Source organism: Apus apus, chromosome 4 (genome assembly GCF_020740795.1).
Source record: "Apus apus isolate bApuApu2 chromosome 4, bApuApu2.pri.cur, whole genome shotgun sequence".
Classification (NCBI taxonomy): domain Eukaryota; kingdom Metazoa; phylum Chordata; class Aves; order Apodiformes; family Apodidae; genus Apus; species Apus apus.
In genome coordinates this window covers 111613275-111627408 of record NC_067285.1, presented here as the reverse complement: position 1 = coordinate 111627408, position 14134 = coordinate 111613275, and the positions used below count along the sequence as shown (strand labels likewise).

Below are 14134 nucleotides of genomic sequence, written 5' to 3'. Positions count from 1 at the left end.
ACTTTGAACCCTTTGTTGTGTTAGCTCCTTCTGTAGGATTGGGTTTTACTTTTTTAAGAGGAACCCATGTCATAAATGCAAGCTCTACAAGCCTTGACCCACTTTTGGGGGAGAGATGTTGTTACACACTAACTATAAGGAGCTTTAAATATTTTTGCCCACTCAATAAATAATTAAAATGTATATTGACTACTTTACTGCAGCCTAGTTAATATTCTAAACAGGTCAAGGCACCTGTTTATTTTTAAATAATGCTCACCTTTTCTGATTGTTTGCAAGTTTTTTTCTTAAATCAATTGTAGAATGTTTGAAACATTCATAGAGTCAAATGTATCACAGATTTGAACTACTTGACAGCTTTTTACTTTAGCTAAGTTGAAAAAGTATCAATAACATGCAGCTTGAGCACCCTTCATGGGACAGCCTGAACTGGCCATCTACTTTTGGAAACTGAATTATAAACTTTCCTATTTTTTTTGCCTTTCCACATCCTCCTGAATATCTTAATTTTTCATTTGCTCTTATGATGGGTATATTTCTATGATTGTGCTCCCTCAAACATGTTCATAGCAAGTGTACCAAATACAGATATTATTAGGTTTTATGTCCATTTTACCACATAAATTGACACCTGTTGAGTCTTTAAGCAGTTTAAATTGTGTTATTCACCTTAACTCCCAGTTTTACACCATTTCTCCATGTCTAGATCATGAGTGAATGCAGAGAAATATAGAATCACACCATGGTCTGGGTTGTTAGGGACCTTCACAGGTGATCTAGTGCAACCCCCTTGCAGTGAGCAGGGGTATCTTCATCTTCAACTAGATCAGGTTACTCAGAGCCCCATCTAACCTGACCTTGAATGTTTCCAAGGATGAGGCACCTCTCTGGCCCTCCTGCCAGTGTTTCACCACCCTTGTTGTAATTTTTTTTTTCCTTGTATCTAGCCTAAATCTCCCCTCTTTTAGTTAAAAACCATTTACCCCTTGTGTTCTGTTGCTATGGGCTCTGCTAAAAAGTCCCTGTTTTTCTCATAGATTCTCTTTAAATATTGAAAGGCTTCAATATGTCCTTCCTGGAACCTTCTGTTCTCCAGGCTGAACAGTCCCAAGTCTCCCAGCCTGTCTCCAGAGCAGAGCTGCTCCAGCCCTCGGATCATTTTTGTGGCCACCTCTGGACCCAGTCCACCAGCTCCATGTCTTTCCTGTGCTGAGGATCCCAGAGCTGGACACAGCACTGCAGAGGGGTCTCACCAGAGGGGCAGAATCATCCTCCCTCCCCATCACCTAGTGCACGATGGCTCTGATTGATAGCAGAAGTCTGTCCAGTGTGCTGAAAAGCATAGCAAAATCCATAATAGAAAGCATCTGATACATGGTGGGTTTCTGTGCACAGTGCAGAACAGTGTAATCACAGACACACCTAAATGAGTGTGCTGACAAGTATGTTGTCCTCCAGCCAAACGTCCTTTAACAGTCAGAGCCCTCACATAAAGCACTTGTTTTCTCATCAGCTTTATACAAATAACCAATTTCCCAGGAGCAATTTCCTCTTTCCTTCCTATTACTCCAAGCTCTCCCAAACCATACGAATGTATAACCTACTAACAGGACAAAAACACTGAAGCATTCAAATAAAAGCATAAAATAAATACATCTTGCTCCTTGCAAGTCAACTACAAAAGTCCTATTAATGGCAGGGGGAAGGGAAGAGAGAAGTGAGCTGGGTTGAATATAAAGAAAAAACAAGCTGGAGTTTCTCTGTCATTTCATGATAAGGGTAATTTTTCATAGGACTGCATAACATTTCATATAGCTCTATGCATAATTTTTCTCTTCCATTCCCAACTGCTTAACATTTCTGAGACTACTCCACAGTTTGGGAGAAGAAGGAGCAAAAGAAAATTCTGTATGTGTCCTGGTTTGAGCCACTGTGAAGCCAATTTTCCTTTTACTGATTGTTCTTCCTTCAGCGAACTCATTTTTAAGCAGCAACTTGCTCAAACTAGCAGCAAGTTTTCCAGCTAGTGGACTGATAACGCCCAAATGTTTATGTTTTCTGCTGAGAGACCAAAGTCACTTTGCTCTGCTTGTTGAATCTGCTGCTTTGGACACTAAAGGAGCAGAAGGGCCACATCTACAGCCCTCCTGTGGGGAGGAGGGAATGAAGTGGAGGGCAAAATTGGTGAAATAAATTATTCCATCTATATATTTATGTGGCTTTCGGTATAAATTCAGGGATTATGGGAGTCAAGCCAGCCATTCTTCTTCCTTATTCCACCCATGGCTGGTGTCTGGGGACGACTCCATCCATCCATCCATCCATCCATCCATCCATCCATCCATCCATCCATCCATTCCCATCGATCCCCAGGCCTGTGCATCCCTGCCCCTCCTCACTCTCCCTTCAGCTCCTGTCTGCTCTGCCCTCTGTCCAGCAGATCTGGGACATTTTGGATCTGCTCACAGCTCAGGAGATCCTGGGGGAGCTGCTGGGGGTGGGAGGAGGTTATGGGGGTTTTGCACATTCCTGCAACTACTTGTACATATTTGTACAATTTTCTTTTATCATTAGTATTTAATTCAAGCTGTCTAGTTTAGTTTTCAATCCAGAAAGTCTCTCTCCTTATTCTCTCTCTCTTCCCTACCTGGGTGGGAGGGGGAGGGGATACAGAGCATTGTTGTCACTGGTTTAATGGCCAATCCGGAGTCAAACCAGACCAGTTCTAACCCTTCAAGCACAATGCGATTCAACATGTGCTGAAAAAAGTGCAGGTGACACTGGCTCCTGCAGTTCCTCAGCTCATCGACCTTAAATAATCTCTTTTCTACCTGCTTTTTCAGAATATCGTACCCTCTGCCTGCCTCTCCCTCCTTTTTCAATATGCTTTCCAGTTATCTTCTTCCTTGCTTTGGGACATTCCCTTTTCCTTCTTTCTTGGCAGCCTCAGAGAAAGAAATAAGCTGACATTAATCAAATTATTGCTAATTTCTTGACAGAACTCAGCCATATATTGCTGCTATGTAGCAGTGCTCGGATCACATTTTAGAAGCTGTGGCATAAACCAGCACAGATGTCAGCCACTCTAAGGAGATACAATCAATCTATAACCAAGAAACTCCTTTTAACATGCTTGACTGACCCACAGGACACATCTGAGTTAATTTCAAGGAGGCATATCCATGAATTTTAATTAAATATATTTAACAGTAACTTATAAACTTTATTGTCCCACATTATGGTTGGCAGCTCCTTCTCCAATGTTCTGAGGTTATAAAAATCTAAAACCTGAAAGTACATCCTCTCTACACATTTGTATGTGAGGACTCAGCTCCCAATGGGGTAAATAACATCCCCCTTAAAGAACTTGGAATTAACTTGATCCTGTTGTAAATACACTGAGCCAGAAAGCCACTTCTTTTGGGTGGGTTTTTTTGTGTTTGGTTGTTGTTTTTTTTAAACTTGCAGTATTGCCTAACACTTTCAGTGGTCCACTGGCACCAATATTAAATTAGTTCCTTCTGTAAGATCTCATCAATGAAGTCTGTATGATAAATCTGTTCTGGTTTTATGTCTGTACCTTTGGGAGTTCACCTGTTTCTTATTTACAAAGGACTAGATGCAATTCCCTGTATCCACTTAGATTTCACTTGGCATTGTGCTACTGGAACAAAAAGCAGAACCATTAATGTTTTCTGGCAATGACTTGTATCTCCACCATTGACTTGCATTTCAGAGACCACTAGAAACCATGTAGCCAATGTTAAGTGTCATTTATTTTTCAGTCACTTGTTACACAGAGCAGCAAACAAAGTCAATTAAACTAACAATACAGTATCTAATGACATTACTCATTTAGAAGACTAAAACCATGTTCTCAGGGGTTTATGATTATGCAGATGTAAGTTGGAGCATTTAAAATTAGCCTTCATCTTGACTTTGACAAATACTGAAAATTAGGGAATTGAAAAAAATGCCTGGAAAATTCTCCCAACAGGAAGAATTTCTATTTTGGCAGAAATGGCTTCATCTTGACATATTTATAATACAAAACAAAGCTAAAATAGAACCATTTGTAGGAACTGTCATAGCGACCTGTTTTGATTTAATTTGCCAAAATCATGTTACAGAAATTAATTAGGTTTTACAAAGTATTTTATGTAGTTTACATGAAATGGAATGGACTCTGACAGAGTAGTTTCCAAAACAGAATAGTGGTAGGTTTTTTTTCACCCCACAACACATTATTGCAAGTCCTATGATTATTATAGTTTGCTAGGTGTTCTTCAATAGTTCTGAGCAGGCTCATTAATTTAAGGAAAAAATATTCCCTGTTTCCTTTCTGTCTTTTTCTTAAGGGATGGTTTATTCAGCTGTCATTCAAACATGAAGAATGCTTTGAAAATTTAAATATTCCCACATTGGTGTTCCCATTTGAGGTATGCATTATGTAAGGCATGTAAGGCCTTACATAGCTCTTGACCTGCTTGATCAAGAGGTGCCACCATTTTCAGAAGTAGTAAAGTGCAAAATTCAATTTGAAAGTGCATAGTATTTGATACTGAAATCAAGATTTTTATTCACACTGGCTGTGACAAACAGTAAAGCATTTGACACTGTCTCCCACAGCATCTTCATAGAGAAACTGAGGAAGTGTGTTTGTGATGGTCAGGTAGTGAGATGGATCATGAACTGGTTGAAAGGAAGAAGTCAGAAAGTTGTGGTCAGTGGGGCAGAATCTAGTTGGAGGCCTGTGACTAGTGGAGTCCCTCAGGGGTCGGTACTGGGACCGGTGCTGTTCAGTATGTTCATCAACGACCTGGATGAGGGAACAGAGTGTGCCCTCAGCAAGATTGCTGATGACACTAAGCTCGGAGGAGTGGCTGACACACCAGAAGGCTGTGCTGCCATTCAGAGAGACCTGGGCAGGCTGGAGAGTTGGGCACAGAGAAACTTGATGAAATTCAACAAGGACAAGTGCAGAGTCTTGCATCTGGGGAAGAACAATCCCATGCACCGGTACAGGTTGGGGGCTGACCTGCTGGAGAGCAGTGTAGGAGAAAGGGACCTGGGGGTCCTGGTGCACAGGAGGATGACCATGAGCCAGCAATGTGCCCTGGTGGCCAAGAAGGCCAATGGCATCCTGGGGTGTATTAGAAAGGGTGTGGTTAGTAGGTCAAGAGAGGTTCTCCTCCCCCTCTATTCTGCCTTGGTGAGGCCACATCTGGAGTATTGTGTCCAGTTCTGAGCCCCTCAGTTCCAGAAGGACAGGGAACTGCTTGAAAAGAGTCCAGGGCAGAGCCACAAAGATGATGAAGGGAGTGGAACATCTCCCTGATGAGGAAAGGCTGAGGGAGCTGGGTCTCTTGAGCTTGGAGAAGAGGAGACTGAGGGGCAACCTCATCAGTGTTTACAAATATGTTAAGGGTGAGTGTCAGGAGGATGGAGCCAGGCTTTGTTCAGTGATAGGACAAGGGGCAATGGGTGCAAACTGGAACACAGGAGGTTCCACGTAAACATCAGAAAAAACTTCTTTCCTGTGAGTGTGACAGAGCCCTGGGACAGGCTGCCCAGAGAGGTTGTGGAGTCTCCTTCACTGGAGACATTCCAAACCCGCCTGGACACGTTCCTGTGTGATGTGCTCTGGGTGATCCTGCTCTGGCAGGGGGGTTGGACTAGATGATTTTTCTAGGTCCCTTCCAACCCCTAGAATTCTGTGAAACAGACAAACAAACAGGAATTCTTTACATCATTCTTTTAACTGTCAATGAGAAGTGAGGACAAGGCAAAGGGGTGTGAAATACTCCAGGGTTATTGCTCATGATTTATTAAATTGTTCATAATCAAAAGTGCTGAATTTCATGGTGCTATATTGCTACTGCAGATGGTAAAAGACTTCTTCGTTGAAGTACATGATCTTTAGCAGAAAAAAAGGTCTGTTTCTACAAAAATTAATTAACAAGAAAGACTCATCAGGTCAAAAAGTCTAGTAACATGCAACAAAATTTCAGCTTGCAACCAACTGCTCACAATCAGTAGCAGTTGTGTCACTGGCTTTCCTTTATTTATTTTTTCCATAATTTTTCTCCTCTTTTTTACTTACAGCTGATGCTCCTTTAGAAAAATCAGCTTTCTGTCATTTTCATGATTCATCAAGGCCTGAAGGAAAAGACCAGGATCATCCACAGTCTTTTAATTAGTGACGCAGACTACTAATGACCTCATTAACTTTCTTCAGGCTATGTTTTAGTCAGAAATCTTCTGTGCATTTCTGCAGATGTTAATGGAAAGATGCACTGTCTTGGGCTTCTGTCAATAGAAAAAAATAAATAAATTAGCAATTTTACATACTTCCAGATGTGAGAGACAATTTCTGTAAACATGATTGTATCTAAACCAAATCTTGATTCTATCTCACCACTGCTCTGTGCTCACAGGATACAAAATATATTTAAATCACTGCATTTCTTCTAACAAAAAAAATGTACAACAAATAATAAATCACAAGTCTCTATTTTAAAACTTAATTAAGTACAGAGAATCTTTAATGTAGTGCAAACCAGATATTATAAAGAAAAGTGAAGGTTAATCAAATGAAAAACAAAATATATTTTTCTTGTAGACCAGAAATTCTGGTCCTAGAATGACCTCTAGATGCAACATCAGATACCGATATTCCTTGCCATGTTTTGTCTACTAAAAGTGTCATAAAGACAACTGGAGTTTGTATATCAAGACCTGAGAAAGGATCAACATTTAGCCCAGTACTCTTAAAGGACACTGCAGAGAAGTACAATGATTCAGGAGGAATCCAGCAATTTTCAGGTGGATGAGCAGGTACCAGACATCATTCCATTCCACCTCATATGTATAGGAAGCACAACAGGATGTTAAAATGGAAAAAAAGAGAAGGTTAAGGACAGTAATTTCCATCAAGTGGATCAAATCCATTGGCTGTTTCCTTCAACAGAGGAATATTTAATGAACTGCATTGGAAGCCATGGCAGCACAGAAAACCCTTCTGTTCCTTAGACGGAAAATTTTGAAGAGAGTTGTTCTTAGCCTGGGACAGCTCTTAGGATCCGGATATGAATCCTTCTCCCTGAGCTTTTCTTTGGCTAGGAAAAGGAAGGAATTCCAGCGACAGAGCAGTTTCAGAAGACAACTTCAACTAGTCCTGCAAAGGCACAAGCCAAAAATACTTACTGCAGTTTTCAATCTGTGCACCTTCTGCCTAGCTCCTCTGCCACCTCCTGTCCCCTCTCACACTCTCAGCCCAGCTCCCTCCTTTGATCTCTCTCTCACCTCTCTTGTTCCCCCCAAAGACAAGACCACATGAACATGAACTCTGTGTCCATATGAACCACATTCCCTTACATTTTGCAACATAACTGTTTTAAGTTTCATTAATTGAGATTCCTAGCAAGAAAAAAAACCCACAACCCTTTATTCTGGCATTACATAGGATTCACAGTCATGGACAGATTTCCTGTTGTTTGATGCAGTCTCAAACATAAGGAAATAGAGCTTGTTTTCCAAGGAGCTACAACATCAGCAGCACAAGACATGAAGTGTTTACAAACAACAGATGGGAAACAGCTAGAAGGTGGTGGTGAACATGAAAAGCAGTGCTCTCTGCTTAAGAGCCGCTTACCTGATCAAGGCTTTTGTAGGAGGGAAGAGCTTTAAAGAAAGATTTTCTCATATCTGTATAATTAAGACAACTTAGGTGCAGAGAAAAAAAAGGTAGCTTTAAAGAAGTCAAGTCAGTTATTCAAGGTTTGAGGAAGCGCTGAGAAAAGAAGTTACATATTCCTGAGACCCCTTCTTTTTCCCTAGCTGCTACCCCTGTCCAGATAGAAGAGATGAATAATTTTATAAATGTGATTTTACAGCATTTGAATTGAATATTCAGAAGTTTATAGCACATCCTCTCAATATATGCAAGATTTCTAAACCTTTCTTTCTCCACCCCCACTTCAAAATATGGAGGTGCAATAAACCTAGAGCACATTGCCCTTCCTGCAATGACAGGATGAGAAATGACCTTGACAAACACACACCCTTGCCTTGCAAATAGTTGGCATCAAAAGTTTAAAATAAAATTTGGACAAAATTTAAAATCTATTCCTGTGGTTTCGAGAAGTAATCATTTCAGGAAAAGCCCTTTCAACAGTCTGCTATGGTGGTCATTAATCTAGTCAACATTACTCCAACAACTAGAAAGAGCAGATGTGTTTTTTTGTGTTTTCTTTTAAATCTTTAAAGTCAGCTTTCTGACAGAACTGAAGGCAGCTGCCCCTTTTTCTCCAGGATAAAAAATGGACAGATGTACCCCCCGTGTTTTTTTCAATACAAACTGCATCTGCTGCTTGCCTTCTGGTTACTTCAGAGATAGAACTCAGGTTAAATCCCTGGATGCTCTGACTGGCAGATTCTTTTGAGCCAGAGAAAAGAGTCAGAAGGGGTGGCAGAGGGCATGGCAGGCAGGAGACTCTTAGTGTCAGAACCCATCTTGCATATGACTCTTTATATAATATCCAATTTAAATGACCTGCAGGTTGTGAAAGCTTTACTGTTGCTCACTGTGCTGCTCATGCTAATGTCTAGCACAGACTGTAGAGCAGAAGCAAGAAATATTTGCCAACTAGTACTCAGGCAAATGTGCCCAAAATGACAGACCTAAATCAAAATACAGGTCTCTAAAATACCTAAATGAGAAGTACACAAATGTGCTCAGGGAGCGTGAATGGTTGTAGTCAATCCCTGGATATTTATGTGCACTCAAACAATCACAGAATCATAGAGTATCTTGGGTTGGAAGGGACCTCTAAAACTCATCTAGTCCAACCCCCCCTACAGTAAGCAGGGACATCTCACACTAGAACAGGTTGCTCAGAGTCCCATCAAGCCTGACCTTGAGTGTCTCCAGGGATGGGGGCCCCATCACCTCTCTAGGCAACCTGTTCCAGTGATCCAGCCCCCTCATATTAAAGAACTTTTTCCTAATGTGCAACCTTAATCTACCCTTCTCTAGCTTAAAACCATCACCCCTTGTCCTATTGTTACATGCCCTGGTGAACAGCTCTTCCCCAGCCTTCTTATAGGCCCCTTTCAGGTACTGGAAGATCACTATAAGGTCTCCCTGGAGCCTTCTCTTTTCCAGATTGAACAACTCCAACTCTCTCAGCCTGTCTTCATAAGAGAGCTGCTGCAGCCCTCAGATCATTTTCATGGCCCTTCTCTGGACACACTCCAACTAGGTCCACACCCTTCTTGTGCTGGGGGCACTAGAGCTGGATGCAGTACTCCAGGTGAGGTCTCACCAGGGCAGAGGAAATCAAGTCCAAAAGGTAATGTCTTATTAATCCAAGGCATTGTAATATCTTTCAGAGCTGCTGACAATCTCCCTTCAGCACAGGCAGGCAACTATCTACTTTACAGAAACAACCTATTATTAGATGGTTTGTCTTTAAAGATAACTGAGCCTAAAAGAAGCTTAAAGCTTTCTAAGCTCCACCTGCAGCTTTCAAAGTCTCATCAAGCTGCCTAAGAAATACAGATCCTCCTCAATATCTCACTCAGATATTAGCTAACTGATTCATTGCAGTAAAAACCCTGCTAGTTTTAGCTCTCCTGTTCTCAGAAATTCTTTTCCAATAAAGCAAAAATGTTGTCCAAATAGGAACAGGGGTTCTGGAGTAGCTGGTGAAAGAAACAGAGCCCATCTAGACACAAAGAGATACTGAGATATTAACAGAGGAAATAACTCAAAAAAATTGAGGTTCTTTATGCAAAAAATCAAGATAATTTTTAGCAATAATCTCTCTTCATGTAGAACAAGTTCTACAAGAGAAGATGAGCAAAAGGTATGGAAGAGACAATGCTGAGACTTTAAGCTGGGCTAAGGGAAATAATTCCTGCTGTGGCATTTCATGAGAGCTAGATGTAAAGATAAAAAACATACTTTGTAATAGTTCAGGAAGTAGACTAACTGGAAAAGTGTCAAATATTAGGTCTTACTGAGGAAGTTCATATTGTACAGTATCTGGATGCTAGAAAAATAAAAGAAAATAGAGAAAAAGGGCTAAATGAAATGACACATATATTACAGTGAAAGCTAAATGCCCAGTAGTTAAGAAAAACATGGGGGAAAAATAAGATCAACTGATTGTTACATAAAAATAAATAAATAAATTCACACCTCCCCCCCCAGTTAGCATGAAGACATACTATTGTATTTATAAATATGCTCAGATTAATTTTATGTCTGCTATCAGTAAAAATTCCTTTTGTACTCTGGAGAACATAAAAATTGTAGATTATTAGCCCCACTATCCCAAAAAAACTTTGTTAGAGAACATGTGTCATTTTATGGAGAAAACCTGTATCTGCTGGATATAAAGTGACAGCTGTGGTAGTAAGAGGTAACAGACTATGGCTTGATTGCTTCAGATTTGAATGGTATGCAGAAGAAAATTAATTCCAGTACATGGTGTCAAGGTACCTGCCATCTAACGTTGTCATTTAAAGAAAAATATTGAAAAGATTATTTAAAGAGTCAAGTTCAGATCTGCTTGGGTATCAGTAAACTTTAGGTCAGTATTTGAAAACCAGGACTGCTCTGTGCTATGAGAGGCTCTTGGAACCACAAATGCTAACAAATAGCTCTCTAAGCAGAGAAATTTACAAACCCCATCATTTTCGTCACTTTTTATCCCAGGGATCACAGTCCTTTTCTTCAAAAGCAGCCAAGAGCACTGCACTTACAGAACCCCAGGGCTCCTTCTGCCACAAAGTTTCAACATACACTGCAAATTGTCTGCAGAGGCCACAAGACACCATGGTTTCTCCTGCACATCTACCCTCTGGTCGATGACACCAACTCTACAGATCCAGGTCCTGCATTAATGACTTTGAACAATGATCTCACTCATTTCCTGATGGCCTTTTTATAAAGACTCCTACACCCATGTGAGGTGACTGGTCACAGAGAGTTCATCTGGCACACGGTAGGCTGAGTCTGTGAGATGCTGCTCCAAGTACACCAGCTCTCCCAGGACCTTTTACCCAGGTGTATTTTTGTGTCTCTGAGTGTGTGTTCTCCCCAGAATTATGTCTCCCTTTTACTTCCATCAGCTGCTCCCAGCAAAAGCTACAGTCAATGCAACTTGTATCTGACTAGTTACTCCTTCAAGTAACTATGCCTTGCAGAACTCAACATGAAAATCTTAAGTAAAGGTGAAGATCACTCAGCCAACAGGGACCAGGCTCATTGCTTAAAGTGAAGTATACCAGTTTTTTCTCTAGTTCTTCTTCTAATCATTCTTATTTTCCACGTACATGCTTAATATTTGGGTTCTGTGCTGTGACAGACAGTTCCACAACTAAAAAAAACCCAACACATAATTACAAAAATCATCCATGCCTGTTTCACTTAAGCAGAAGAGCCTTTCTGTCTGTCTAGTTAATCGAAGTGCCCAATATTTCTGATGCTTTGGTGATGCCCCTTTTCCATACGTGGCTGAATGTTGGCAGTGGAAATCCCACGGCAGTGCAAGCATTTGAGGAGCTGTCAGTTGGCTTCTCTTGGCTGGTTAGAGATACATTCATTTATAGAGCAGCTTAGCAGCTTATCTCAGTTTTTAGTAAACAGTGCTAACAAATTCAGATTTCTTCCCTTCCTTTGAGACAGTTAACAGTGACAAAAAATAAGCGTAGTTTCAAAAATCGGTTAATAACCAAAAGACATGAAAGAAATGTCTAAGCAGTGGACAGAACCCTCTTTCAGGACCCTGAAAAGAATAAGTTCATACAGCTCTTCCAAATTTCTTTATCACATTCTGGCAGACCTCTTAGCAACAGTCCAGCAATCCATGTCTTCTGTTTTAGATAAAAGTAATCTGGACTAGTTAAGTAATCTGATTGGTTTATTAAATTGATACACTTTAAACAGAAACATGCACTGATAGCTGAATGAGTCCTTTGGTTTGAATTTACAAGGGATATATTTGCAACTTAGTTACTGGTGAATGGAAGAATTTATGTAATTTTTCATAATCATGCTTCTTTACTATTTGTGGTTCTTATACGTACACTACAGCTCATGCTTATTTTAGTTAAATGCCTGAAGAAAGATTTAGCTGACATTCAATTAGTGATGTAATGCAGTGTGATAAAGGAGTAGGTAATTTACTGTGTTCTATTTGGAAATCTTGCTTGTTTGCATTAACATTCTCAATAGATTAGCCAGTTACAACAAAGTAAGGCACTGCCCCCACCTCAAAGAACTGGCAATCCAAAAGATAATGAGTACAGAAAAGAAGGCAGAAACAGACAGTCTGTACATTAAGGTTTCTTAACATCACAGTGCTCCATTCAGTAGGATGGGAAAGACAACACCAGTACCTAGAGAAGTGATTTAACACAACCTGAAAGCCTGTCAAAGACACACACTAAATGCCTAGGTTTGCCTCACAGCAATAATTTACACATCATCATAAATGGGAGGTCAGCCCTGGATAATCTCTGTTTACACATGCAGAATAGGTCATGTTTCAGTCCTAAATGATATGGCAAGGTTACAGTAACTCAGAGTATTTCTGCACACTACTGAGAGTGACTGCTTAGATCTGTTACATGGCTGTATCAAGTATGTGCCATGATGTGCCATGACACTTAAATTCATATTTAAATTATTTCTTCCCTAAGAATGTTTCTTCCCTGCTTCATACTCTCCCTGGACTCTGTTTTGCCTTCACAAAGGGAATTAAGGTTCCAATTCAGCTACCTTCCTCATTTACTGGTTGTAAAAATTCATATAGATCCTGACTACATTTTTCTCAGGGTGGGGAACAGAGAAGAAAAAGACTGACAACTACTGCCTCTACTTGAGGCCTGATACATACCTGCACTACTAACATCATTCCCTTACAGGCTGAGGCAGGGAAACTGTTTTGGCAAGTTCCCTCTGAGCCTAAAACAGGCAAGAAAAGGCAAAAAGAGTGGCAGGAGTCACCCCCCTCTCCCCCCCTTGCTGCCTGTGAGTTTAGGTGGAAGCTGGGGAAGCAGATGGATGCCACGAGAAGTGCAAAGGATGGGTGGAACAACAGCCTGCCGGTGGGATTCACGACTCCACAGGGATCCTCCACCACGGGGGTTTTACGGGACTTCAGGCTGAGCGGCTGTGCGAGCGGGACGCTGGCAGCACGTTCCACCCGAAGGCAGAAGCAAGGTGCTGCAGAGCACCGAAAGAACAGCCTGGCACAGATTAGCAGTACCAGCAACAGGGACAAGAAAAGCGCAGGGCTTTGCGGAGGGAAACAAAGCCTGACGTTTGGGAATGCAGGGCTGCAAAGCGCCCAGGAGAGCCGTGAGCAAAGTTTGAGAGAACAGCAGAACCCAAGTTCCCGCGGCCGGCCCGGACGGCGGACTCGCACAGCCACTATCATCCCCCCCCGCCCCTCGCGTAGCATCTGAAGCGGCACAGGAGATCGTTACCCGCACCAACCCACCTACACTCCCTCTCAGCTCTTTGTTCCCCTCCTGTCGCAGCTGCCAGCGCTGTCCCTCGGCGACCGGGCTGCGCTTAAGGAGCCCCCCCATTACCACGGGGCAGCCCCTCCGCAGCTGCCCCCCCCCCCCCCCCCCCCCGGCCTCCCCAGCCTTGCCACCCCCGCAGGACGGACACCGCCCCCCCCCCCCCCCCCCCCCCCCGCCGTGTCGGGACGCGCCGTTCCCTCCCGCTGCCCCCCCATCCCGAAGCCGCCGGGCCACGCTCAGCACATCGTCCGCACCGGGGCCCAGGGCCGGCCGAGGAGCCCTCCCCGCAGCTCCGCACCTGCTCCCGCGCCGCACGGAGCCTCCCCAGGAGCCCTCTCCCGTGTGCCCACCCCCCCCAGCACCCACCGCCTTCTCCCCTCGGGCACCTCCCGCCGGCCCCGCTCCCCTCACCCCCCCAGCCCCACGCCGCCTCCTCCGCCGCCCCCCCCTCTCCCCTCTCCCTGCCTGCCTCCCTCGCCCGGTAACGCCGCTCCCCGCACTCACAGCAACTGCGCACTGAGGCGGGCCTGGGGACCCGCTGGGAGCCGGGACCGGCAGCCAGGCCTTCCCCCCCCCCAACCCCGTCAGCCCC

At 42.9% G+C, this 14134-nt stretch overlaps 1 long non-coding RNA gene across 5 annotated transcripts; it reads right to left on the bottom strand.

The window, feature by feature from the left end:
- Positions 1-3756: 3756 nt before the first annotated feature.
- Positions 3757-14134, bottom strand: LOC127383824 (uncharacterized). Of its 5 annotated transcripts, none has more exons than XR_007889311.1 (3): positions 14047-14134; positions 12909-12976; positions 3757-6309 (listed from the first exon to the last, which is right to left on the bottom strand). It is a non-coding gene; the product is annotated as an uncharacterized LOC127383824 (long non-coding RNA). The 5 variants fall into 5 exon arrangements; XR_007889312.1 differs by lacking the exon at positions 14047-14134 and adding an exon at positions 13515-13580; XR_007889310.1 differs by lacking the exon at positions 12909-12976 and having other exon boundaries at positions 14047-14122.